General features: G+C 41.7%; 1 protein-coding gene across 4 annotated transcripts in view; it reads right to left on the minus strand.

Annotated features, from left to right (window-relative positions):
• KCTD1 (potassium channel tetramerization domain containing 1) overlaps positions 1–26,615 on the minus strand; it is a 105,874-nt gene that overhangs the window by 43,174 nt on the left and 36,085 nt on the right. The gene's annotated exons all lie outside the window — the stretch shown is intronic.

Genomic DNA, 26,615 nt, shown 5'->3' on the forward strand with positions numbered 1-26,615 from the left:
ATCCTGCAATAGCACAAACACAGATCAGTACTACAAAGGCGATGATGGACCTCCTGTGGCAGCAAGGTGGCTACAACGTTAGTAACTGGAGCACTTACCTGACAGGACAGTTTTAAGTGCTACATCCTCCTCGTCCCAGAGGCACTGGCCCCAGGGCAGAGCATCGATCCTGCCCCTCAAGATGAGGTTCTGTTGCTGCACATCCCGCATGCAGGCTGCTCAGAGCCTCCTCCTCGAGATGCCGGTGCTGCTGAGCATGTAAGTGCTGGGGAGATTGTGGTTGCCTTTCCTTGGTAAAATGAGTCTTCCGGAGATTTCAGAGCTGATCAGGACCTAGAATAAATGCCACAGGTGCAGAGAACCAAATGCAAGGCAAGGGACAAGATATTTGTGGTGGATGGAGAGCTGTCTTCCTGGAGACTCAGGACAGGTAAAAATGCCCTTGGACAAGAGCTTGAAGTCACCCTGAGAATCCCAGTTCCCAGCAACCAAGTCTGAAGCACAAAACTAATTTCAGCAGAACAGCTCTAATCACACCTTCATCAGGAACTGGCCAGTGAGAGCTTACGAAAAATCTCTAATTAACTGGAGAAAAAGGATCCAGGGATAAGGGCAGGAGTCGAATGTGCTTATACCAGTACTGCAGTAAAGGTGAGTCCAAAATCTAGTAAAGGTCAAGTTTACAGAGACAGGATATATCTTCTCAAGTGCTTATAAACTTCTCTGAAGATTCCCCTAAGCCTTGAAACTACAGACAAAAGTTTAAAAGTTTAATACCTCCCTCAAGATATTCTGTAAATTCATACTCTTTATGAAAGATTAACTCAGCCCCTTGCTTGTTTAGGTAAGCACTGCTGAGGCTAGCCCAAGTGTTTTCATTTATTACATTCTTCTGCACTACCTGCCCATTTCTTGCTGTGCACACCCTCTATGCTTTGGTCAAGCAAGTGGTAAATATGGCTGACATAGGACTTAAGCCTGTAATGCAAGCAGGATCTTCTGTATATATCCAACCCGCTACACCGTTGAAACTACACTGTTCCACATATAACTTGGGATCCAGCCCAGATTCACGGCCCCCAAACACATGCACTTCTACTAGCCACTTTTGCTTTCATAATGGAAGTAGATGACTTCTATGGTTTTCAGATGTGCTGCTGATTTGATTCTTAGTCAGGAAAAGCAGCAATTTGATTTACAAGCAAAACCGGATTTGAAAGCTGCTCTCAATTACTGCACAGTGCACCATTGCCCACCTGACATTGTATAATCACAGGGTGTTTACCCCAGCATGCAGCAGGCAAAAACACCTCCTAACCATGCTGGAGGATGCAGTGTTTAGACACAAGAGGACATCTGACCAAAGTTCAATAGACCTGCTGTTCTGCTTCTAATGGCATCTTATGAGAGAAGCTGACTGGATACCTGGCATTTCAAGCCACTTGCTCCACGAGGAGCTTGTCTGTTCTGCAACAGCTTCTACTCTAACTAGCAAAATTTATTTAGGAGTGACCAAAAGGAAGCATAATTCCCCATCCTGAGCCTTCTCTAAATAGAGATGCCCTGCCTGAAATACTTCACAAGGTGCACAGCGAGGCACCTCAGTGATCTTCACTCAGCCTTCTTTATTCTCACAGGCAAAAGGGGGATCATACCAGATACTGCAGAAACTATTCCAAGTCAGTCATAGTCACTTGGCCTCAGCAGAGGAGGCTGCAGTCACCCTGGACACTTTAAAACAACCAACCAACCCCCCCAAAAAACAAAAAAGTAACCCACCCCAATGGTATTAAAAAGATGTGCAGTCCCTGGGAAAGAGGCTGCCAAGTCTGCAGAGCCTTTAGCAGCCTGGCAGCCCTGCCCACACTACAGCTGATACTGAAGTCTCTGCTTCTGCTGCCCTGAGGCCAGTTTCATTTACTTTCCTTTAAACCTGGAAAATAGGTCGCCTTTCTTCTCTTACCTCTATCAAACCTCAGGTAGCAGAGACAATGTGAATTTACTTGTACTTCGCAGGAAAGCAAGCACACCAAGGGAGTTTCACCTTCTGAGAAAGGGCAGAGGCTACACACCAGTTCTCCTCCACACAAGGCGTCATTCATTCCAGCGAGCAGCACTGATCCAAATACCTTGGACCACTTCATCCCTGCTGCAAGAAGTATGGCCTGCCAGTGCCTTTGCAGATAACATCCCTGTGTACTCCATCCAGTGTCCATATCTCCTCCCTGAAAGAGGCAGCCACTTGGGCAGCTCTCCCCAGTCCCTGGGAACAGCCCAGCATGGAGCAGCCAAGAGCTCCTGCTGCCACCCTGAGGGATGAAGCATCTCCCAGATCATCTCCTACACCACTGAAGGCAGGTGTGGAAAAGCCACCTCCATCCCATGCATGTACATGGTGTTTGAACAAGGAACGGACATTGGAGGGGATATGGGAGCTCTGAACACTGGAATCCATCTGTCAGCTGTTCCCAGGTAGATGCCTCGTAGGTCGACATATATTAATAACGTAATTTTTAGTCAGACTTCTCACTCAACTGTCGTTGCCTTTTATCCACTTCTGGCAGGCACTCTGTGCATATTTTGTAAGAGTATTTGCATAAGAAAAGGACAGAAAAAAAAAAAAACAACAAAAAACAACCCACAAACAAACCAAACAACAAAACACACTCCCTCCTGGGTTTAGAAGGAAAGGACTTCTGTTTGCCAGAACCATGCTGGTACATTTGAATGCAAAGTTAAACAAATCCTTAAAGACAGTGTCAAAATTTGAGTGGGAAAGAAACCAACTGGTTACATTCTTCTCGGACTGAGTTTGCAATTTGTCCAATAATCTTCTGGTGAGAAGCAACACCAAAAACCAAGCATTGCTAAAATCTGTCTGTTTTGTTTGCAAGTTAAGATACTATCAGTAATAGATGAATAAAGATTAACATCTTGAATTGCAGTCATATCTGAAGAGTTTAAAGACCCATAAAAATGCAGACTTCAGTGGGATAACTGGAAGATCATAATGAACTGTCAGAATTTGAGAAATGGGTTTTTCTGCTTTAGATTTGACTCACAAACTGAACAAAAATTAGCCCGCACTGCCTTATTTGAAGTTAATTTACACTCCAGTTTGAATAGCACCTGCCCTTGGGTATGTTCCAGAAGAACATCTACCTCTCCACAAAGGCAGGTTAACACCCATTGTAAAACTTCCAGAGGCACATTAGATGTCTGTTCCCCCCCCAGCAATTTCACCCTTAGAAGTAGAAGGAACGCTGCCAGTTACAGCCTGTGCTGAGGAAACACAAGTTATAATTTTACCCTGGGAAAATTGCTGAACTAGGAGCTTCTGGTGTGGCATAGGTCTTGCCTTTGCAATCCAATGGTTCTTTTGATTCAGAGAGGCTTTGAAAGGGTGGTGATGAAAAACATAGCCTCTCCCGTTGAATCAGCCAGCTGTCTGCTTTCCTCTGCACTTTTAAAATTTAGTTTATTAATTTGCCTAGGAGCACAAAGAGATAATATGGACCCATCTAGAAAAGCTGTGGTTTTTGACATACCAATAGAACATATCTACTTCAGACTGAACATGAAAACAGCAAAAACCCACCTTTGGACCATCTGAAGAATTTAATATCTGGAATTACCTTACCAAAATTAAGAAATCCACAAAAAGCCTCTATTAACTCTTCCTGCCACGTGAAGAGGAAAAAGGAGAGGGACAAATCATACGAACCCAGTAAAACCATGTGTTTGGAATGCTGTAACACACAAGAGCTCTAAGCACTCTCCAGATATTTCTTGCAGCAACCAATAATAAAATATTCTCAGAGAATCGTTATTTTGAAGACATTGCATCTACTTAATAATTACAAGACTAGACAATAAAACAGATAGTTTAATCTATAACCTCACTGCAGAAAAAAAAGGCACAGAAGGGCTTTAAAGCCATACATTCATAATTACCTAATTTACAATGAAGATGTAAACAGAACTGCAATTTTGACAGTTACAGTTCAGGCTGGTAGATAATTCGAAATACTGTGGGAAATTGTATTCTTGAATTATACATCCTTCGCTCCAGCATCAATGCAACACAACACTATGGGTAAAAAGGACCAACTTTTAGGAGTCCTGTGTCACTGCTGGGTGTTCCTCCTCTCTTCTGTCCGCCTCTCCTACCAGAAGGTATCTGAAGCTGAACTTAGCAAAGCAATGATCCCACTTCTTAAAAATGACAATCTGCTGAAACCCCACCAGAGTCAGACACTGCCAAGAGGGAGGGCAGTGTGAGGAAAGGATAAAAGCTGAACTTACTGAAGCAAGAAGATTTTTTGGAAGTCCTTGTTAAGATGGACTGCAAAAGGGAGCATTTACTCAGCTCTACAATGATCCCATGCATTTCCAGGGCTGGCTGGGACTTTTACTCTCCTCTATAACTCCCATTAAAATTATCAGCCTACGGATTTCATAACAAGCAGGAGAATGAAAAAGCCCAAACACTATCATGATGGAAATCATATTATCGTTAGTTATTTCAAAATGCACGTGGGTTACTTAACACCTCAGGACAGGTGGCACAATATCACATAGGTGCTCCCGGACAGGAAACAGCCTCCTGCTAAAAATATGTATATGAGGCAGCATGCAATGACGGGGGCCTTCCTAGAGCTCCCAAAATAGGCTATGCACGTGGCACATGGGACCTGAACTGAAAATCATCAGTGACCCAGATACTTCTCTGCCCCCACCTCTGGTCATGCCCCCACTAAGATCTGTCCAACTTTTGATATTAAATCCCTCAGAGGAGTAGGTATGCTTTCTGGTGGCTGCTACAAAGGGGCTGACATCCCAAAACAAGCTGAATACAGCTGTGGTTAAATTCAAAATACTCCTTCAATGCAGTAGTGCATGAAGGTTTTTAGTTTGTTTTACCTCTTTTCTGGTGTTTGAAGTTTTCTTAAATGCTGGGAAAGCATTTAGGGACAAAGGGAGAAAAGGAATGGTGGGCATAAGACTATGAGGGTCAAGCAGTAATTTCTTTTGGTTGGTGTATGGGACAGGATTTGAGGAAAGGAGAACACAGGAGTTTTCTCTGGAAAGTAAGAAGAGTGCTTGGCAAGACAATGACCATATGGCATAAGAACAAAACATATTTTAGGTTTGGTTCATTTGATTCCATTATGTGTAAAAGATAATTTAGGATCCAAGGCTAAGAAATAGAATTTTCAGACTGTAGGGATTTCTCCAAGTAGTCATTGAAGCTTGTATGACAAAAACATTCATTTGGCAGCTAACTTTAGACCACAAGGATAAATTAACCCCAAATCACTATAACCATGTGCTATATGCTAACAGAAGCCATCATTGCCCCTGCCAATCTCCACTACCTAGTTGTAGACAGAATGACCTCTGCTAACTAGCTCAGCAAACTCTTAATTTTATATTAAAAGTCTTTTACTTGACCTGAGATCACAACAGACCATGCACATAACCTTAGGATATTGAAATCTTATACACTATGCATTTCTCTGGATTGCACGGCCTGCTTCGAAGTCTGCTTTTGTGCTTCTCTGGTCATTACCAACACATAAGGCACCAGTGCTTGGACAACAAAAGGATCTGAAAGTGTTTAAAGAAGCAGTAAAGACTATGTGTATCAATCAACAAGAAATGCCCTCTCACTTTCTCTAGCTATTGGCTTTTATTGCCACCAACATACAACACACATCTTAATAAAACTGAAAAGCAAGAAATAAATACACATGAATATAAACTGATAGGACATGCTGCTATGTTATGACACAGAAGCCAGCACCAGAGAAGAATCACATAATTTGATAATTCTGAGGGACAGCTTGAAATTAAACAGGCAACCAGCAGCTACACCAAAAAAATGAAAGCTAAGCAGTTATTTTCTTTTTAAAACTTAGAGAATTTAAGTGAGACAACTCAGGACACACACTATCACTTGCCACAGCTGGATCAGCCACCATGGGGTAAGTATGTAAGTACAAAATTTCTCTTTTGGTAGACTGTTCTGTAATGGGGCTCTACTGATGAGGCAGTAACCTATATGTGAAGTTATTCTCATTCAAAATAATACTTGAAGAAAACTTTTGTTGGGATGGAGGAAAGATACATCATGAGTGGTGACAGCCACTAAGACCATGTTGATAAGGGGAAACATCCTCTATAGGTCCAAACTGACAACTCTGAACTATACGTGGCTTCTGCAATAGAGAAAAAACAACTTGAAAGACTAAAAGATCTGGAAGTATCTTGAAAAAATAAAAACAACAACCAAACAAAACCCCCAAAAAACTCAAACACATAACCAAAAAACAACTTTAAAAGGCTTGTTTGAGCATAAAAAGTAGGAGAAGGTGTCAGAGACAACCACCAACTACGATGAAATAATAATTTTTAAAATTGCATGCCAAAACCCCACATTTCAATAGAGACCTAAAAAGTGGAAGAAACTATCACAAGAGGAGGACTCAACAGGTAAGTGGGCAGATAAAGGGATAGTCACACACAGCGACACATCTTTAAAGACACGTCTTTAAAAGACTAATTCAGATAAAGTCTGGGAGATAATGTCTGCTAAAGATTTTATCTGGAAATAGGCAAGTTTGAGGGAAACATCAGAAAGGCCTTACAGCTCGTATCTTATGTGATGCTTGCCTCCTGGCCAGAGGAGCTGTGCAGGAAACCATCAGCTCCCTCCTCAGCATGGAAAGGGAGGAAAACAGAGAGGCTGAAGTATCAAAGCATCACTGTTCCTGCAAGAGGCAAGGAAAAGAGGCAGAGACGCAAGGCACGCGTTGGGAGAGAGGAACCAAAGCATCCCCTGTTGGAACAACAAAGCCCTGCAAGAAAAAGACAAGGGCAGGCAGAAAAAGGAGGAGGCATTTAATCAGTAAGAGTAGGGAAAAGAGCAATGAAATTAAAAACAAACAAACGAAACACCGCACACAAAAAAATCCCAAACGAAAAAAAAAACACTCCACTCATTAAAGTTGACAGTCTTTCGTCTCCCCTCTGGAACAAATACTCAACAATCCTGCCCTCAGGAACAGATGAACTGTAATGTCAGAAATAAAAGAGCATTTGAAACAAACAGGCAATGTTCCAGGGGTCTTGGGTGACCATCTAGTAGAGGCTGACAGAAATTAATCAACAATTCCTAAATTATATATTTGTCTCATGGCAGCCATCTTCTGTCCCATTACAGACGCACTTGACCGAGTGTTTGACTTCGGCTGACCATCACCCTGGAGCTGAAGAACCACATGGGATTAGTTTGGGGAGAGGTTGTTCTGGGGGAAGAGGGAGTGAAAGGGTGTGTGTCAAGATTGTTTTGTTTTTCAGCAGAAACACTGAACCTTATGATTTCCACCCATGCCACTTTGCACAGCCAACAGAGCTTCAATCCAGAAGACAACAACTGGTGAGAGTATGTATGTGCCTTATTCCACATATTTGACAAGCAGTGTGGAATGAGGTGTGGCAAGTGGAATTCGTAACTCCAGCCCTGGCCAGGAACAGTGGCTGGATGCCAACCACATCATAAAGGTCCCATCATCTACACTTCAAGTAAGGTCCTGAGGATCCCAATGTTTTCTCATATTGAGGTGTGCCACAGTCACAGAAAAAAAATAATAAAAATACATTGCAGTCATGGGGTTTGATAACCACAGGAGTCTAACCTGCCACACACTTGCTTTAACAAAACCTCAACACATCTCCCAGTGACGAGCCTTACGAAGTGCTCAGCACCAAGTAGCTTCGCCGAGAATAATACATTCCTGCCAAGAGCAATGTCTCCTGACCACAAGCAAGTCCGGGAGTTTCTAGGAAGTTTCTGTGGGAATTCATGGAAGGCATCTAGCAATAAGGATGGAGGTTCACCTAGTAAGGGCAAAATGAAGCAAACTAGGAGATTCATCCCTGGGACTACTCAGAAGAAATCTGAACATATGGTTGAGCTTAAGCAGTAGCATTTACATTGTAAATGGTTTTAAATACAAAAAGGGAACTGAAGACAACCAGAATAACTGTAATACTCACATGCAAATTACAATCAATGATGACAATTGATTTTTATAAAGGGTCTAATGACAGAGTGCAAACTAATTCCTCCGATCCAAAGACTGGCACCATTTGGTATCTTTAATTCACAAAAACCCTGAGTGCCTTTTTTCTTCCTCTCCTTCTTCTGGCCCTTTTGCCATGCTGATGCTTGTTTGCATTACATCTATTTTGAGCTAAATTAAATAGGAGAAGCAGAGTTTGATTCAGTAGTAGCAATAAATGGGGTTAGCCTAGCATTGATCTGTGTAAAGGGGCCAAAGCTAGGACTGCCCGAAGCAAAACGTGGTCAGTGAACTCTACAGCACCAAGAGTGACCCTGCAGCTGAATTCCTAGCCCTGATTACAACAGAAAGAGACTTGCTTTCCTGGACAAAGAGTATTTCAGGCAGCAGATTAGCAGGAGAAAGTCTACTTTCAACAGCAGACCTAGGAAACAGACCAAAAATAAGAATCACAGCACACTTCAGAGGATTTTAGAAAGCTTCTGAACAGCGCAAAACAAATGCCTTCCCTGCTCTATCTTTATTGTAAGACAGCATTACGTCCAATGCTGAAGAAACGGTATTTTTCTTTTGCATCTCAGTTAAATAGCTTCAATAAGTAAGCGTGCAGCAGGAAGGTGACCCAAAACCATGTTAAGGATAGCACACTGAAAAAGTTACCTTGCAGACTAAGAACATTTGTCTCGCAGCTACACAGAAAGGGAAGTTATGGTTACTATAAGAGCAAAGGTCCCTTTCATAAATCACGCTTAAAATTCAGCCAGCAAATTTATACAGAAGGCAGATTTCACAATCCTTAGGAAACACGGATCAAATTCGCTCACTCTCTGGGTGTTTGTGCTGTTGTGCAATTCAAAACAGCGAGAGCACAGTAGTAAATCTAGCCTCATGACTACTGAGTTTAATCAGAGTGTATCTACGATGGAGAACAAAGCGCCTCTTATTCCTGCTGCACCATGATCCTACCGGATCTCAGGCCAAGCACGGTCTGTTTGGGCCAGCGTTTGGCTGGAGGCCAGCGGAGCACTGGAACTGGCCATTCTGAGGCTGAAGCAAGCTCACACCTCGCTCCCAGCATGGCCACTTCACACAGTAGGAGCTCACGAGGTGTTGGGTGCTCACAGACACCTCTATCAGCACCTCCAACCACTGGTCCCACCGCTTTGGCTGCTCCGGTGGCTATTCACAAGTCCAGGACGCAACAAGAAGCTGTGGAGAAGCGCAACCCTGCCAAGAGATCCAATCTATCTTTGTTTCTTAATCAAGGACATTTGGGCGCCACCAGGCTGTGTATCCAGAGCTCACCCTTGCTGGAAACCCTGAGACGGGCCAGTGGCCCAGCAGTGCAGCCTCGAGCCTTGTATTTGCTTCAGCAGCAGCAGCAGGGACTTCAGCCCCTTGGTGCTGAGAGAGAAAAATACGAGAATCACGCATCATCACTACTCGACTTTCAACCTATTTCTTTTCCATATCTTACAATAAATGCTCACTAATGCATTTCCTTAAAAACGAGGATCACAAAATACTGAGCCATGTCAAATACTTACGAACAAGCCATTAAAGGTTTTCAGCCTATTTCCTCCTCTGCAAAGTCCCATAATGGATTTTTTGCTTGCTGTTTTACCAAGTAGAAAGGGGAAAGGTAGGGACATGCAGAGGAAAGAGAGGGCAATTTGAAGAGTCTGTCAGTGCACTGACAGCCTGCAAAAAATAAAGTCAGAAATCTGCAAGACAGCACCCTGTTTTTTTTTAATGCCACTCATTTGGCTTGCCACTCTTATTAGGGGTTGATTGCACCCTTCACTTGAATTTTGCGGTAGATGCAATGCCAGAGCATGGGACATGTGGTTGTCATGACTGGGAACTTGCTGACTGATTTATGGGAACTTACAAACCCACAAAACCAAAAGATATTTGTTATTCACTTATATTCTGAATGCTCCTTTCACCTCTTATTGAATAAATCTCAGGCAAGTGAAAGTTTATTTCTAGTTCAAAATGCAGTTTCCCTTCTATAGAAGGGAGCCTATGCATAACATACCTTTGTTATGGAAATCACCCCACAATATCCCTCCTGAACAGCTCGAAGTCAATATACCTACATTGGTAACTGCATCTGGAAATTAAGCTGTCATTTTAACTGTTCAGTGGGCATTAAGACATCTCAAATAGATTGGTTCATTATTAGAAGCAGCAATTATTATAAATTACACTCTTCACAAGAACAACTGCCTAAGCTTTAAACACATTATGATACCTCCCTGACCGTTCCCTTTAAATGAGCACAGCTAAGGGCTCAGACTCACCATCATGCAGCAAATAGCTACGCAATTTAGGACTACTCTCTTTTAACCTCTCCTCTCCCCAAGGCTACCAACCCAGGGGCAGAGCTGGCAAAACAGACCACATGCCCATGGCTCCCGTGTTCCAGTTCACAGACCAAACACGGCAACTCGAATTGCCGGTGACGATGACAGCACCCAAGAAACAATAATCCCTTGACCAAGGTTTGCTGTAGCCACTGAAGTGCAAGCACACAGTACCTTTTGCTGACTCTGCAAGGGAGCAAAAGCCTCCTGCAAAGGAGGAGGGCAGCCGAGGGCAGTAGCATCAAGCTAAGATGTGCCAGGGCTTGTCTGTCAGAGGACGGAGTCTTGCATTTTAACCATTTTTTGGCACATTTCACAGTCGGTATTTTCAGGAGCTTTCTAGGATGTTTATGAAACAACTGCAAGGTAGGCAACTAAATTGATGGTGGCACAAAGAATGCCTTCCCGCATTCCTCTCCCCTGCTCTACCGTCAAAGTAAATGAAGATGTAGTTTATGTTTCTGTAATTACAGTTTGTTAAAAGGAGGACAGGTTAAGTTATGGTAAGGAGTCCATGAGCCCGTAACCTGCTTTAAATACCACACTGATGTAGATTTTGCTGAATAAAAAGACCAGTCAAAACATTAGTCAGAAGGAATCCATGCTCTGATATCATCCAGTGTAACTAGTCACACTAATCAAACCATCCAATTGGAAATTGTTCTTATGAGAGCTATTTTAACATAGGTGACATTCAGAACACTGTCAAGTTTCAGTCATTTAATATCAAATACAAAAAAGGTAATATTACACATTTGGTTTATGACATTTTTGTACCATATATCATCTGCTGTTTGCTTTTAATCCTGCATTTCCCCCATTAAATACTTACAGTATTTATATAGCCTTGTAAAACTCCAGCACAAAAGAATAAGCAACAAGGACTTTTCCCCATACATTACTTACCAACTTAATTATGTAATGTAATGTGAAAGGTTTACGCACACCAGCTGGATCTCATTACGGCTAAGTTTCTGTCTTTTTAAAGTGTACTTTATCTGGAACATTGAAGTCACTAAGAATTTCACTTAAAAATACGCTGAGCTGGCACACGCACAAATTTATACTGCAGGACACAAACTCATTAAATAGGTCCACAATAAGTCAAGTTTGTGGTCACTCTTCTGAAGTTCAAAATGCATTGACTGAATTCAACCATTTAAATATCTGAAGCCAACTGTAGACTATTAACTGAATACCTCAGCCTAATTCAGTCTTCCCCTTCCTAAGCATCACAGCAATCAGAGAGATGCTACTCTTGGTACAATAAGAAAACTAGCAGGAAAAGCAAGAAAGGAAAAGTTTCAAGAGATCATTGGTATCACTTCCCTACTAAACAGTACTAAGACTCAGAGGTGCACTAGCTTTATATACCAAGATCCATCTAAAAAGCAGCAGTTTCAGAGCTGTGAAGAATTCAATAGTGAGATCAAAGATGTTATTAAAACACCCAGCTGAACCAAAGCAAACTTGTTACACACTTTGGTATTACCAGTTGAGAGATTCCTGTTCAATCATGAGGCAAGAATTGTGGTTTAATAAATGCAGAGAACAAAACCAAGCATAAGAAAAAATCATGTGCAGTGATTTTATTTTTGTTGTATATTTGACTGTAATTACTGTCTTAAGTACTTTAATTGCCTGGCATCTCCTCAAGTGCCTTGCCTGTGGGGAGGGAAGGCAGTGCAGTTTATAGTTTGTTATTAATGAATAAAGTACAAACAAGTTTACCTTGTCTGTAATCAACATTCCCATCAAAACAGTTTGAGAAGAAAATACAAAAGGGGTCCAATCCATCTCACAGACTCAACATGCCTGTGTTAATATCTGCTCTCTAATAATTAATGTCCTTCTGCCACATCACTTACACCTCAGAGGAGGACGCAGCAAACACCTTTTTAAGACCTGCATGAGAAGCATCATCTACTCACCCATTCCTGTTCTCTTCTACAGACATCTGCTCTTGGTCATTGATCTGGGGATGAGGTACGGGAACAGACACCCTTCAGGCCTGGCCCCATATGACCTTTCTTGCATGCATTGTAGGTGCGAAAAGGAGGTGTGCACCAAGGGGAAATATGTTCTGCTTTTTCCAAGCGAATCTGTAGGGTCATTTACAATTGCTCTGGAATGACACGCACCCAGCCCCTCTCAGCTGGAAGTAATTTTTGCCTGGAGTGGAAATGGAGTGGAGGGAAACAAGAATAAGTAACAAAAAGAAGCCCATGCAGGATAAAATAAAATCTATTCGCCCGCTTCATTAAGAAATGATTAAGCACAAAAAGCCATCAGTAAAAGTCAGTGCAGTTATATGAAGAAGATGGTAAAGCAAGGAGGATAGAGAACCACACTGCTATTTTTCATGGTTAGTGAAAATCACAGAGAATACAAATTCAGCCATTAGTCTAAACTGGTACAGGAGCCTGATACTTTTAGGTAACATCACATTCACAGTCCAGCAGACCAGCCAGCCAGCAAATGCACCGCTGGCAAAGCGAGCACCCTCACCCGGCCAACAGTCTGTCCTAAGGGAGAGAGGCTCACCCTGGGGACGAGGGCAGCAATTCCCGCACCTCGCCACTCTGGCTGCCAACTGGAGTGACAGTCTGTGTCACTTCTGACGGCCTCCATTGCAAGGACGCTTGTCCACTAGGACCCAGACTGAGACTGCTAATTTTCACACTAAAAACGTGCTCTAAGAACAGTTAACAACTTTCCATTTGTACAGATGAGGACTTTCTTCCCCACCCCCATTTTGGGCTAGATTGCTGCTACAACCAGATGAACATCTCTTATCAGCTTTCTCAGCCATGTAGCCTGTCTCCTCCTTGGAGCTTCTCATCAGGTGACACATCATCTCCAACACCTCCATCTCCTACCTCCTGGAGCACAACTTCTCTCTAGGACATCATCTCGCTGGCACACAGATGGAACACTTCTCACTTCAGGGAGGTTTTATGTTATGCTGGTCACTTCTCACGTACTTTTTTCCACAGTAAAACACAAAGCTTCAATTTGTAAGTTGCAATGAAGCCAGCACATTTGGCAGTTTCTCCAAAACACAATATTACTGTTTTTACAACAGTGCTCAAAGCATCCCCCTGCCATTACCAACAAGTAGATACAGCTGATCACATGAACGCTTCTCCATGAATTAGTTTCTTATAAAGTGCATAACCATGTACCCTGATACAGCCGAATATAGAGTGTGACCGAATAGAGAGTGACCTCATCACTCTCTATAACTACCTGAAGGGAAGTTATAGCCAGGTGGGGATTGGTCTCTTCTCCCAGGCAGTTAGCAATAGGACAAGGGGGCATGGGCTTAAACTCTGCCAGTGGAAATTTAGGCTGGATATTAGAAAGAAATTCTTTACAGAGAGAGTGGTCATGCATTGGAATGGCCTGCCCAGGGAGGTGGTGGACTCGCCGTCCCTGGAGGTTTTTAAACTGAGATTGGACATGGCACTTAGTGCCATGATCTAGTAAACGGACTGGAGTCGGACAAAGGGTTGGACTCGATGTTCTCTCAGGTCTTTTCCAACCCAGTAGATTCTGTGATTCTGTGATATAAAGCAAGGAAGCAGATGCTGTAAATACTGATTTGACATCTCCTACATATAAGATGCATAGGCAGAAACTTCATAGGAGATCTGAAAAGAGCCTGTATAGAAGTTTAAAATATATCTATGAAAAAAGTGGAGTACAGTATGATAGCAGCTTAACTTCTTCTGAAGAATGTGTTGCTGAAAGCTAGCATCCAGCCATCTGCCACCAGAATCAACAAGAAATCCCTGACTTTTCAGAGCTATGATCCTGTCTCTGTTTCCCTAAGGGGGAAAGAAGTTTTGATAGAGTGTACCAGTAGGGCATTTAAGGTTGCGATATATAACATGAACTGACTACACAACAACAATACAGGCATTAACACACACAGAATAAACTACCATATACAAGTCACTTTGGATGCAGACAACTACTCATGGAAATAATTCAACAATGCCAGTATTCCACTAGGAAACTGCGAAACAGATAAACACGAGAAAACAAGACTCTTCCACTGTCTTCTTTCTTCTAGACCCCACCAGCCTCCTGCCTGCCCTCCCATCACATGGTGGAGCTGCTCCCTCTCTGTTTGGCATCCAGGTGGGATGAAGCAGTCTTTGAACACAAGAACCCACCAGGGTTCTTCTCAGAAATTTTATGAAGTAGCTTAAAGAGTAATAGATCAGATGAATAGTTTATACAGCACTTCTATCAAACACATGTTTTCCCAACTTCCTCACTGAGTTTTAAAAAGACGTGAATGAGAAACTGATCTGGACACTTTAGTTTACAAGGAATATTTGAAGTAGCTTGAGGAAACTTGTTTATTGTCCATCAGGCAGGAAAACAAACACAACACTTACAGGCCACTTTGGCACTGACACTGGATTTCTTTTGAGATACATGCCCAAGAACTGACACTTACTCTGACACAAAACTTTATAGGAAACCAGTGATTTAAATGTAATATTTTTTGAGGTTAGGAAAAAAATATTTAGATTTTAAACTCCGTAAGAAGCAGTAATACAATGGATTAAAATTAAGTCATACTCATTTTAACTAACTTTAAAATTGAGGAAAACCAAGACTTCTCCCCCCCTTCACTGTTGTTTCACATTTTCATCTAGCATTTCTACTTTAAAGAAAAAAAATGCACAATTCTGCTTTGCCATCCCTTCGGGTCTATCTTTTCCTGAAGCAAGATTTGACCAAGTGCACCTACATTTGTTATTTAGCATTAGGAGAGAAGGAATTTTTTTAAATTCTAGTTTATTCCTCCAATTTTAGCCCCCATCCAAACAGAAGCATTATCTCCCATCCCTTGAATCCACATAAACTAATCCAGCAGAAGCACACTGGTATACAGAAATTAATCTCGTTTCCACACTGATGTGCTGCAACATGATGAGTGGTAACATTTTTTCACCCTGCTTTTCCTCTTCTTATTTTCCATTTCAACTAATTTCCAGATCCTTTTCTTCTCAAAAAAAATACCACGTACTGCCTTCAAAATCTTGCTAGCACAGTTATTTAATCCCTGCTTTCTGACCTCCAGACAGGTTGCTAAGCTCCCCTCTGCGTTCCTCCCGTCCTAAAACAAACTAGTCCCTTTGGATAAAGGAGGTAACATCTATTTCAGACCACTGTTGTTAATGCTAAATAGAATAAAAAGTTTTTCAGGTTGGGGCTGGGTTTGGAGCTTTTTGGTTTTACAAAGAGCTGGGGCGGGGGTGGGGGGAAGGCATTTTAGGTTTTCCTTATAGTATTAGCAGTGCTCAGCATCCCCATGGCTGCGCTGGTTTGTGCTGGAGCCCAAACCGAGCCCCGCAGGGAGGACGGGGCCACCCCACAGGCTGGGGAAGGTGCCGCTGATGAGACGGCTGGGGAGACACTGTGTTTCTGTCACTGGAAATCTTCACAGAATAATGACAGAAAACCACCACCCCTGAGCATCTTACAGCAACTAACACTGGTAAGATCACAACCCTGTAGCAAACAAACAAACAAACAAACCAAAACACCAAAAAACAACAAAACTGTCCAGTGGAATCAGTCCAGCACTTTACGGAAACGCTTTAACGAGTTAGAGCATTCATCAGCTAGTTAACAAGCACAAAAGTAGGATGAGGGTGTTTTGTTTTTTTAGCAAAAGTTTGGACATGGGCCTTTGTGAAATCTAAAAAGAAATACATTATTTGACAGCTATTTTATCTTTTCCTGGAAAGATATGGATTTGGCCTGATGCTTTGGTATCTCGCAACAATACCACACATAAACTTCTGAAAGTGTCTGTTGTAAGTTTTACATGACTGCAGTGATTGCTACAGTATCATTATCCTGTACTGCAAATCTAGCCTACTATTATACTAATGATCCTGAATATATCTATCAGCAGTTTGGAAATGAATATACCATACCACGGAAAACCGAATGGTTAAAATTCCACATTAGCACAGGCATGAGGAATCCCTCCCTAATGAATTACCATAGTAAACTTAAAAAAAAAGTGTTGAATTATTCTCTTCTGTACCATAGGGATACTTTTACCATTTACATTTACATAGTAGTGCAGCACTACTTCCATACAGCAGTAACATGCACTAGCATCTCAATTAATAACACATTTAGTATTATTTGAGTCACTGTACATTTTAAACTCAATACCAATTTTGACACATTTGTACTTGCCAGTTACAATGATCCTGGCTTTTCCTGAGCAATTTTTTTTGCATTCCTTATTTTTGATACTTTCCAATGCCTGAAAGTGAAGGGAACAGCTTGTAGCTAATAGTAATTTCAGTGGAAACATTCATATCCGGGCCCTACTTAAGAAATATCAAAAAGCCTCACAATATTTTATTTGAGACCAGCTGGCAAATGCAGGTGCATTTCAAAAATAGTACATTTTAAAATCTCGGCCCAAAAAAGGGTAACTTGCAAAGACTTGTAAAGAGGAAAAAAAAATAAAATAACAGAAATAAGGCTGCTTTAGAAGTGTGTCAAATACCCCAAGAAGGTGGCAAAACCACAGAGTCCTAATAGGATATTAAAGTTGTTTCTGCTTTTGAAAAAAAAAAATCACACCGTAACTGTGTTACTCATCCTGCTTTGAACTGGCAGCAGCTTCATAAAGCCCACTTTGAAGCAGTTTAAGTCTGACAATGAAACCATGTTAGTCCCAACTCTGCCTGTTGTATTTTCAAATGGTACTTGAGCAAAAGAACCTAAGTCAAAGGCTGAGGGATTTGCATTGCCACACGTGCTAAAGAACATGAATTTTTCAAGTGTTCGTGCTGGAAAGAAATAATATTCCTACTAACATCAGTCAGTTTGAGAGAACCTGGTTCTCACATGGCCTGCATTACCTCTTTTGCCACCAAGAATAGCTACTTTTCCACTCCCAAGCTTGCCAGTCACGATTAGGGTGCATTTTCAGAGAGAGTTTGTGGGTTTTTTTCAGATAAACTGTATTTTCAGAGAGTGATCATCAGCAAGATACATACTTCAGCATTACCAAAATAAAATACAAGAGAAAGTGTAAAATGTAATAAAAGGCTAAACTGTTCTTTCTGAGCTGGTTATTTGCCAAAACACGCATGCTTAGAGCATATTTTTTTTTCCTCCTCTAAAAGACATTTAAAAGAATCAGTAGAAATGTGAACATGGTCTTGCAGTGGTCCAGTGGGAGCTTCCAGCAACCAATGTTATGACAGAAAAAAGACAACATGTTCTCTAAACCCAATAGAGAAACTAGTACTGATAAACTTGATAAAAGCCTACACAAAGCACCATCTCCCAATCACCGCAAATGTGATCTGTGATGATTTTGTAGCTAACTCCTGTGATAAACAACTGCAGCCAGTATCACTGCTGTATCTGAGGAGGAAGAGCACACAAGCACCCTTTATGTGAGCACTGCTAGTCATAAAATTATCAGAAACACTAGGAAACCCTCGAAAAGGCAATTTATTCCAGCAGGTTCTCTCTTTATGTGACATTCATGCACCGTTTGTCGGTGCATGAACCTGCAGCCAATAGGTTTGTCTGTTACAGCATCTTGTGCTCCCATTTACATTTTATAACTTGTCCACCTAACTCTCACACTTCGCTCCCCCTAATTTGGCATCAAAACTATACAGGTTAATTGTAGCACTTGAGATAACTTGCATACTTCTGAATGGGGTGATTTCAATACACGGGAAGGACTTTATCGGGCATGCCACAGGTAACAGCCAGCCCTTGTAAGAAGGGAGGAAGGAAGGAAGGTTATTTAAGCCCACTTTACCTTCCTCACTCCTCATCTTCCCCAGATTTCAGGCACGAGAAGAAAACAGTCTTGACACACCCCATGCAGAACTGAGACGAGGAGGGCAACACAAGCAGATTTCTCTTTCACACTAAACCCACATACCCTGTGTCCCCACCCCCACGCGCTACATGCTTACTCTGTTTCTTCTCTAGGGGACCTTTAAGCCACAGGACAGTGAGTAACTAACCACTGACTATTTCCTATTGCGCCTCTGAGTTTCAGTGCTGTTCCACCAGGTGCAGTGCAGACACCTCACCCCTGGAACAAGAACACACACCAGCAAGGCCAGCATGGGCTTCCCAGCCAGGAACCCTGGATCAGAGTAAGAGCAGACAATCACACTGGACTTCAATAACTCAAAGTCAAAGCATCAGACGCGGTACGCTCTCCTTACTCCAGACAAACCTCTCCCTCCCACTTTTGAAGCCTGCTAGAAACATATGGAGAAAAATCAACAGCAGCAAAAGAAGCAGCTATGTATATTCATATCGCTGTAGTGACTGAAAGTTCAGGATTCAGCTGAAAGGTGTTGAGAAATCGCTCTTGAATTTTAAACATACACAAATGGACACGCTTTAAAAAAAAAAAGAAAAGAAAAAGAAAGAGGAGCTTAAAATACTGTGGTGTTTTAGAGAATTCATTCATCTATGCTTTACATTTCTGACAGATGCAAAAGTAGTAGCAGCATATACACGCACAACTTTACAGGGACTCCTTCATTAGAGCTATCAAGCACAAGAGTCCCAACTACACAGCTTCCTCTTCTTTCCACTTCCCATATCAAAAACCAAACTTAAACAAATGACAGTATCATCAGCCCTGGCTCCTGGGCACTTTAAGGAGGAGAGAGTGAAATGAAGCACTGTGCTGGAGATAAAACCAGCTCAGAAATCACCTCAGCATCTCCACAAGATGTCTGGGATAAGAAAAGAGAAGGAAAGCCAACATTCATCCTCACACCTTGCCTCCCATAAAGACATTTCTGCCCTCCTCTTTTGCAAGGAAAAGTGCTCCAGCCTGTGTTACCTGAACATTATCTACCAAACAACCTACCTACCCCCATAAGCTACTCCTACTACCAAAAAAGCTACACGTATATGTCCTGTCCTACCCACACCCTGGGGAAGCTTCACCAAGGAATTTATAGTTCACTCCTCCTTGCAGATCTCATCAGCTTTGTCTTCCTGGACTCCTGTTGTTCCCCAGTGGAAAACCATGAGTGTATTATAGGAGAAGTACTGGTTTCACACTGCTGGTGCCACTGTTCGAAAAGAAGCGATGACTCCTCGACAAAAGCTACACGATAACGCATTATCCAGGCTACACTACCCAGTTTGAGTACCAGAAACACGGCAAACCATGTCAGCACAGTGCATCACTCTGACCAACACAAGAAGCAAGTCAGAAGTCCCAAGGAGGTGCTGGTGAAAGTATCTATGCACAGGACTGTGTTATCTGCAGCAAATATGCCATAACCATACAGTGGGGGGAAAGTGTTCTAATACGCTGGTAAAGTGAACAGGGCTTTAAAATTTCACCCAGTTTCCATGTAAGTAAAATGATCTATCCTAGCTACAGAAGAACACAGATACATACAATAGGTAAGCATATCAATTAACTAAGAATTTACCGGAGGTGTATGTACTGCATCTGTGCACTACAACTTCTATTATTTCCCAAACTAAAAAGGGCATTAGGAATACATCGAAGCCACATGTCATCATTAGGAATTAAGTTCTTAGCAAGTTTGAAGGTTTTCAGATGAACTAACTAAAACTGGCTCAGTGCACAAGCATGTGAATTTTTAAAAGCCCAGCAGAGCTGTTTTTTATTGTGTATAATCCCCCCACAAACAACCAGAACATAATTCAATCATACATCTTCCAATGTTACTTTTAGATCAAGGTATTATGAGAAGTTCCAATCCGTTCCTTACTTCCTCCTCAAATGCCCGGAAGAGACTTAGAAAGCAATCCCTGGAAACACGATTATATATTTTTACTATCACAACACTAATAAATCTCTTCTACATCAGATAAAATGCAGTTACCAACACTTGTCCCTTGAATCCAAAATATGATAAAATTATCTTGCACATACATATTTGGCTACATGCCCTCAACAATTTTCTCCTGAAAAGAAGGGTGCGCTTATTGCTTCAGAAACAGAAAAGTAAAATAATAAGAAAAAAAGGATGTGCAGAAAAAAGATGAACAGAAGGGCTTCGAAAGTGACTGAAAATCCACAACATCGCTAATTAGGTTCCAGCTTCTAACACAATAGTGGGTGTACCATGGTCTGTTATCAGGTTTATAGCCAAGGGCACAAGACAATACAACCCCACATTCAATTTAATTACAGCCTATGGCTTTTGCAGTAGTGGTGTGTTTCAAAGGGTTTAAGCACTCATTTATTTCTACACTGCACATGAAATAAGGCAGCTCACTGTCATACAGACTCACCAATTAGACTGAACAGTTTCTGATCTCTTGCTCTCTAGAAGAAAAGCAGTAGAGCAGTGGGCAATGGGAAATCTTTCACAGGATAATCACAGAAGACTTTTTTTTTGGTTTAACAAAAAAAAAAGCTCTCTGCTGCCTTTAAGTTTGTGCATTTTATCTTTGATGTGCACAGATGAAGAGTACCAATGTAGTTGTTTCAGATTCTATAGAATTTTTTTAAAAGTGTCAAAATACAGCAGTACTTCAGTGATACTGTTTTCCTCCTAATTGTATTAAAAAGATCATCTTCACTTGGGTTATACAAAACAGATCACCTCTTGCATTCCTACTAGCACTGAAGGCTGGACCAAGCAAATTCTCCAACTAGCTCACACGATGCAACTAAATAAAAGGAGTCTAATTTCTAGAAAGTAAAAATATTTTAAAAATTGAATTGCTAGTGGAAGAAATCACCATCTGAAATAGTTAAAAAATAATATATCCAGTATAGTGGATATATATTTATTATAATATTTGTTGCATTGGGATATATATTGGATATATTAAGCATATATTCAATATATATCCCAATGTAACAAATCAAAGTACCTAATAAGTTAGTCCAGCTCTTTTTAGTCTTTGGGTTTGTTAGCTTGTTGTTCTTTTTTTATTTTTGGAGGTGGATAAGAATCTTTCTGCATGATCTTTGGTCTGGGAACATCCTACATTTCTGCAAAATGGCCACAAAAACAAGCCTTCTGTACAAACGTTCGTAGGACTCTGATCAGAGCCATCACTAGGTCTACAAAGAGTGTGACAACAGTATCGGCCTTTAAACTCCAAAACCACAATTCTAGATAAATGTGTCAAAACATCATTCTCAGATCTTCTGTGAAATACTCTCCCGAGTCACCTTAAATCAACTCCCTCCCCAACATCTGATCCAAAATGGACCAACTCCAGTCTAGGAAAAAAAAACAAAAAACGGTTCCCTTCATTCCTTTCAGTGCGTATATAGCCCACCAAGTTGTATAGATCATTAAGCCTAAACTCTGTTCTGCTTTTCTTGTACTCATCTCGGGAAACATTCACATGCCTACCAAACCTCACATTAGTTACAAGGACCACAGCCTGGGACATGATACAGTCTTCAAAAAAACCCTAATCGCTGTTCAAGTATATTTAGAAGCATTCTGTTACAAACAGCACTGATTTCTACCAAAGAGAGCAACAGCCAGGATTCATGTGTTTCGGTGAGGAGACTGAGAAGAAAACTGACTCTAGGGACCATATCAGAGACCCCTGCTGCCCTATCCTTCATCTCTCAAGGATTTCAGAGGAATTTTGATGACTACCAGGTATAACTGGTCCCTTCTACGGTTAATCACTTCTGACATCCGTAGCTTACCAGAAGATGAAAATCTTCTCCATTAAAAACAAAAAACAAACCAAACAAAAACAAACAAACAAAACCACAACATTAAAAAACAAACACAAACGCCAAAACAAACAAACAAAACCAAAACAACAAACAAACCAAAACAAACCCACAAAAACAAACCCACAAGCAACAACCAAGAAACAGTAGCTTTTGAGGCAGGTGCAGTTTATACAGTTCCTTGAATCCTCACACTTTTAAGATTTTAACCTCAGTGTTTCTTTTTAAAAAGACACCATGCAAAGCCTAGATTTTCCTGCAACCTGGAACAATCCATTAATCAAAGAGGCTGGCACTAACTAGGCAGTAGAGCAGCCAGTACTAAACGTCTGAAACCAGATCAACAGAAACGCTGCCGCAAGAACTAACAAGGTATTTAACAGTCATCAGTCTTAATAGCTGCTGTACTTTAGACCTTTAAGATAGGGATATTGCCCCATCTATTATCTGTGTAGAACTAAGCCTAGCATCCTAACACCACCATCCTAAGCATCCTGAGGCCGTCTGATAAGTTCTCCTACCCTGTATACTCAGAAAGCACCTAGTGATGACTCTAGTCAGAGTACTACAAACATTTGTACGGAAGGCTTTTTTACAGAAATTTAGGATGTTCGCAGTCCAAAGATCACGTAGAAAGATTCTTATCTACATCCAAAAAACCCCCACAAAGACTATAAAGAGCTGGACTAACGTATTAGGGTATTAGGTACTTTGATTTGTTCCCGGTTGTGCCTGTTGCCTACTTATATTTGTCATGTGCTACTGCTTTGCCAACTTCTCCAAAACCTGCAGTCAGAACCACATTTCTGGTTCTGGTCAAAGCAAGCCCTTCAAAGAAAGCCTAAGGCAATGAAAAGACATGTGCCAGGTCAAAAGAAAACAAAAACTCAGCTCTAGATTTAAAGAAGAGGAAAAAAAAAAGTTTAAAGATTCCCCAGAACAGCCAAGACAAAATGCACATGGCTCACATTTTAATGACCGAGTGGTTGTTAGATGATAGCCTGATAAAGCTCTTTACAAGCAGCCCAGAGAATCCCGACCAAGTTGGAGAAGCAACGTAACAAAAGCATTTTCAAGTGACACAAAACTCTCCTCACCCATGGCAGAAGCCAATCTATCTTCCCAGGTCTATTTTTGGGTATTACTACTGTAGTAAGTTCAGTGTGTACCAGATCTATAAATCTCAACGGCTACCACCGCATTGTAGCATCAAAAGCTTAAGTTTCAGCTATTGTTCATCTTTCAGTAACACGAGAGATGAACAACAGCCAAATTACATCCCTCTGTCATCAACTTGAACTGAAGTACTGCTGTCAGTGGCAGGAAAATTGCTACGCTTCAGAGCAAATAAGGACTGAAGAAAAAGTTGTGCCATGATGGCACAATGCTGTATGCTTAAAATACACTCTGTATAAATGCTGCTCTCAAGTCTGCAACCTCAAGCGATAGTTGGATCAAGAAGAACATTTGAAGTACCTTTCCCTAGCTCTGGAGGAGGCTCCTCCAAACCCAGCATTAAAAAGACATCTTGGGGCTAAAACAGAATATGGGAGCAACCACAATAGGAAAGTATAAAATTAACATCCTTGCTCAGATTCTTATACTAAAAGTTTGTAGCCAGTGCAAATTGAAAACATGCCACTTAGTGCCTTTATTTAGCCCTTGCTTAATGCTATCAACGCTATATATATATTTATATATATATATAAAGCACGTGTGCACACAGTATAGAGATGCTAAGAAACCCACTCATCACCATTTTTTCACCGGGTATTGCACAAGTCCATGAGGACAGCAGAATCTGTCCCCCGGAAGAATAATTACAAAGACAATCAATAAACCACAAACTTATGACCTTCATGTTTTCAAGGAATCAGTAATATTTGTCAACAGCGAAATTTAGTGTCACATTACTTGATTAAGTGTATTCAGTAAAAAAGCCTGAAAAGTCTTTGTTTATAATTAAGCAATAACGATTGAGGGCCAGGGCATTTCCTGGGGATTAATGACTGGCTGGGAGAGTCGATGGCTTGAGGCAATGCCTTGGGCCATTAACCCCAACCAGTCATTAATTTCCCCAGGAAATGCCCTGGACCTCTATTAGCGTAACTATTATAAAAGGTAGCTAGGCAAAAAAAGTTCAGCATTAACATTCTCGCAGGGAAATCTATTCTACAGCCAGTGTTTTTTCATTTGTCGCATTCCAAAAGAAGTGCATAAGTTAAAACCAACACGAGAAAAAATGGCGATTAAAAAAAAAAGGACACTTTTCCTTCTCCTAAAGACTTAAATTAATGAGTTTTGTAGCAGAGTCAAGATTCAGCTACGAAAGTGGCTGGGCAGCTTGTTTAGCTCATTAAGTTGTGAATGGAGACGCACATTTCCATATAATTACTAAAAAATCCCACACTGTCTAGTACCCTTGCCGATTGCTCATTTTCCCTCTTGATACACTTAAGAAAACAGCACATGCCTGTGTACTCTATCATCTGTTTCAGATACTTCTCCCTTTCTCCTCGTAGCCCACCACTAATGAGAATCACAGCTCCGAATGCTTCCCGTAGGAAGCGCCGCTCTGCAACAAACAGTACGGCAGCTGGATTTCTCCTCGCCTAAGCTCTATGCAAGTGTGAGGAGATTTGTTGGCTGGGGCAGAGATCAAGCTCACCAGCCTCATGACTGAAGGTACTAAGACACTTCGTTTAACAGGTTAAACACATGCATACTCTGCTACCCTTAACTGGATCGGAACTGCTCTGCCCGGTTCCCTCTTCTCCTCGTACTCACGTGTGCTGTTGCTCAAAAAAAAGCTAAACTGAAGTTTCAAAATTACTTTCAAGGTCATTAAAAGCGAGGGAAAGAGGAGTCTAGGGTTAAATACAGCAAAGAGCATTAGCTTATACCTGAAATAATGAGCTAGAACAAAAACATTATCTGCACATAATTAAGTCTCTAAGCCATTCGGAGACACCAGATACACACAGCAGGAGATCAAACTACAGTACTCAACTGAAGTGGTCAAAAAACCCAAAACAAAACAGAACAAAAACCAAAAAAACCCCAACCATGCTGGAAAAGAGAGGTCACAGGTATTTTAAAGCACATAGATACTTATGCAGGCATTCAGTGGAAGCCCCCTCTCCATCCCTCTCCTCCCCACGCCCCCCAATTAGCCTTCAGGCTGGTTGATTAGCTGGCAAACTCTTTGAAAGGGTCAGTCTGTCCAGAACTGGTATTTCCACTTGGGAAACGGCTCAGGCATGTCATATACCTGTGCTCACCCGGCGCTCCGGCCGACGGCTGCGAGCCCTGTTATTACTTGAAACAAGAATGTAAGAGGAGTTTTGTAATCACGCAGGGCAGCCAGCAGCGAAGTTCTTGCCCGAAACGCGGTATTTTATGGGGCACAACGTAACTGCATACACTTTATAAATTCAGTTAGAACGATTTCCAAACTTCAAGCCAATTGCAGAGGTGCAGTGAGTCTTTAATTGGAGTAATTTAGCCCCAGCGCTCAAACACCTGAAAGGAAAGTACTTTTGGGGGTGCCGGGGAGCAGGCACCGGCACACAGCGGAGGGGGCTCGCAAAGGACGCGGTACGGGACGGATCGACAGCGGTTTTGACAAGACCGCTTCACCTCAACGAAATACATCTAATGAACTTGGGCTCGTTCCACAATTAAGCTGCACCTAAAGCCGTTTAGTTGTGCTCTTACTGTATATTTTGCCACTATGGTAACTAACACAACTAAAGCCAATTTGCTTCATAAAAAAAAAAATAACCAACAAAAAAGGAAAAAAAAAGAAGAGGATCACTGCCAGGAAACAGAGCTATTTTAAATAAACAAATACAAGATGAATGCAATTGCCATATTAACCCTCTTGTTAACTTCTGAAGTTTGAAATTACACTCTCATTACTAGTGTGTAATTGAGTATTCTCCCGGCTGTTTCCTGCATTTGAGGTTATTCAAATAGTTCATTAGCACATCAAGAACACCACACACACACACTAATGATACCTGATGCCCTTATCTACTATTCTGGCCCAACTTTTCATAACTTGCATCTCCCGCAAAAAAGAAATAAAAAAGGGGGGAAGGAAAGAAAAAGGAGGGAAAGAGGGAGCCCGCGGGGCTGAGCCATCAGTGCTGCTGCCAAGTGGGGAGCATGTCAGCACCCGGGCACCTCTCGAGTCGAACCCACAGTCACACAGCAAGTGGCCACCAGACCAGTGCTGGGGGCTGATGAAATTGGGGGAGAGGAAGTTGCGTAACTTGCATCCAGGATCATTGGGTGCCTGAACAGGGAGAGTCACTCCAGAAGCCACCCTGGGTCTGGCAGTGTGCATCAGTGCCCAGCCTTGGGGGAAACAAGGAAAAAAAGGAGAGGTGCAGTGGGGGCTATGTGGGACAGGGTGCAGGG

The sequence above is a fragment of the Columba livia genome, chromosome 2, assembly GCF_036013475.1.
Source record: "Columba livia isolate bColLiv1 breed racing homer chromosome 2, bColLiv1.pat.W.v2, whole genome shotgun sequence".
Lineage (NCBI taxonomy): Eukaryota > Metazoa > Chordata > Aves > Columbiformes > Columbidae > Columba > Columba livia.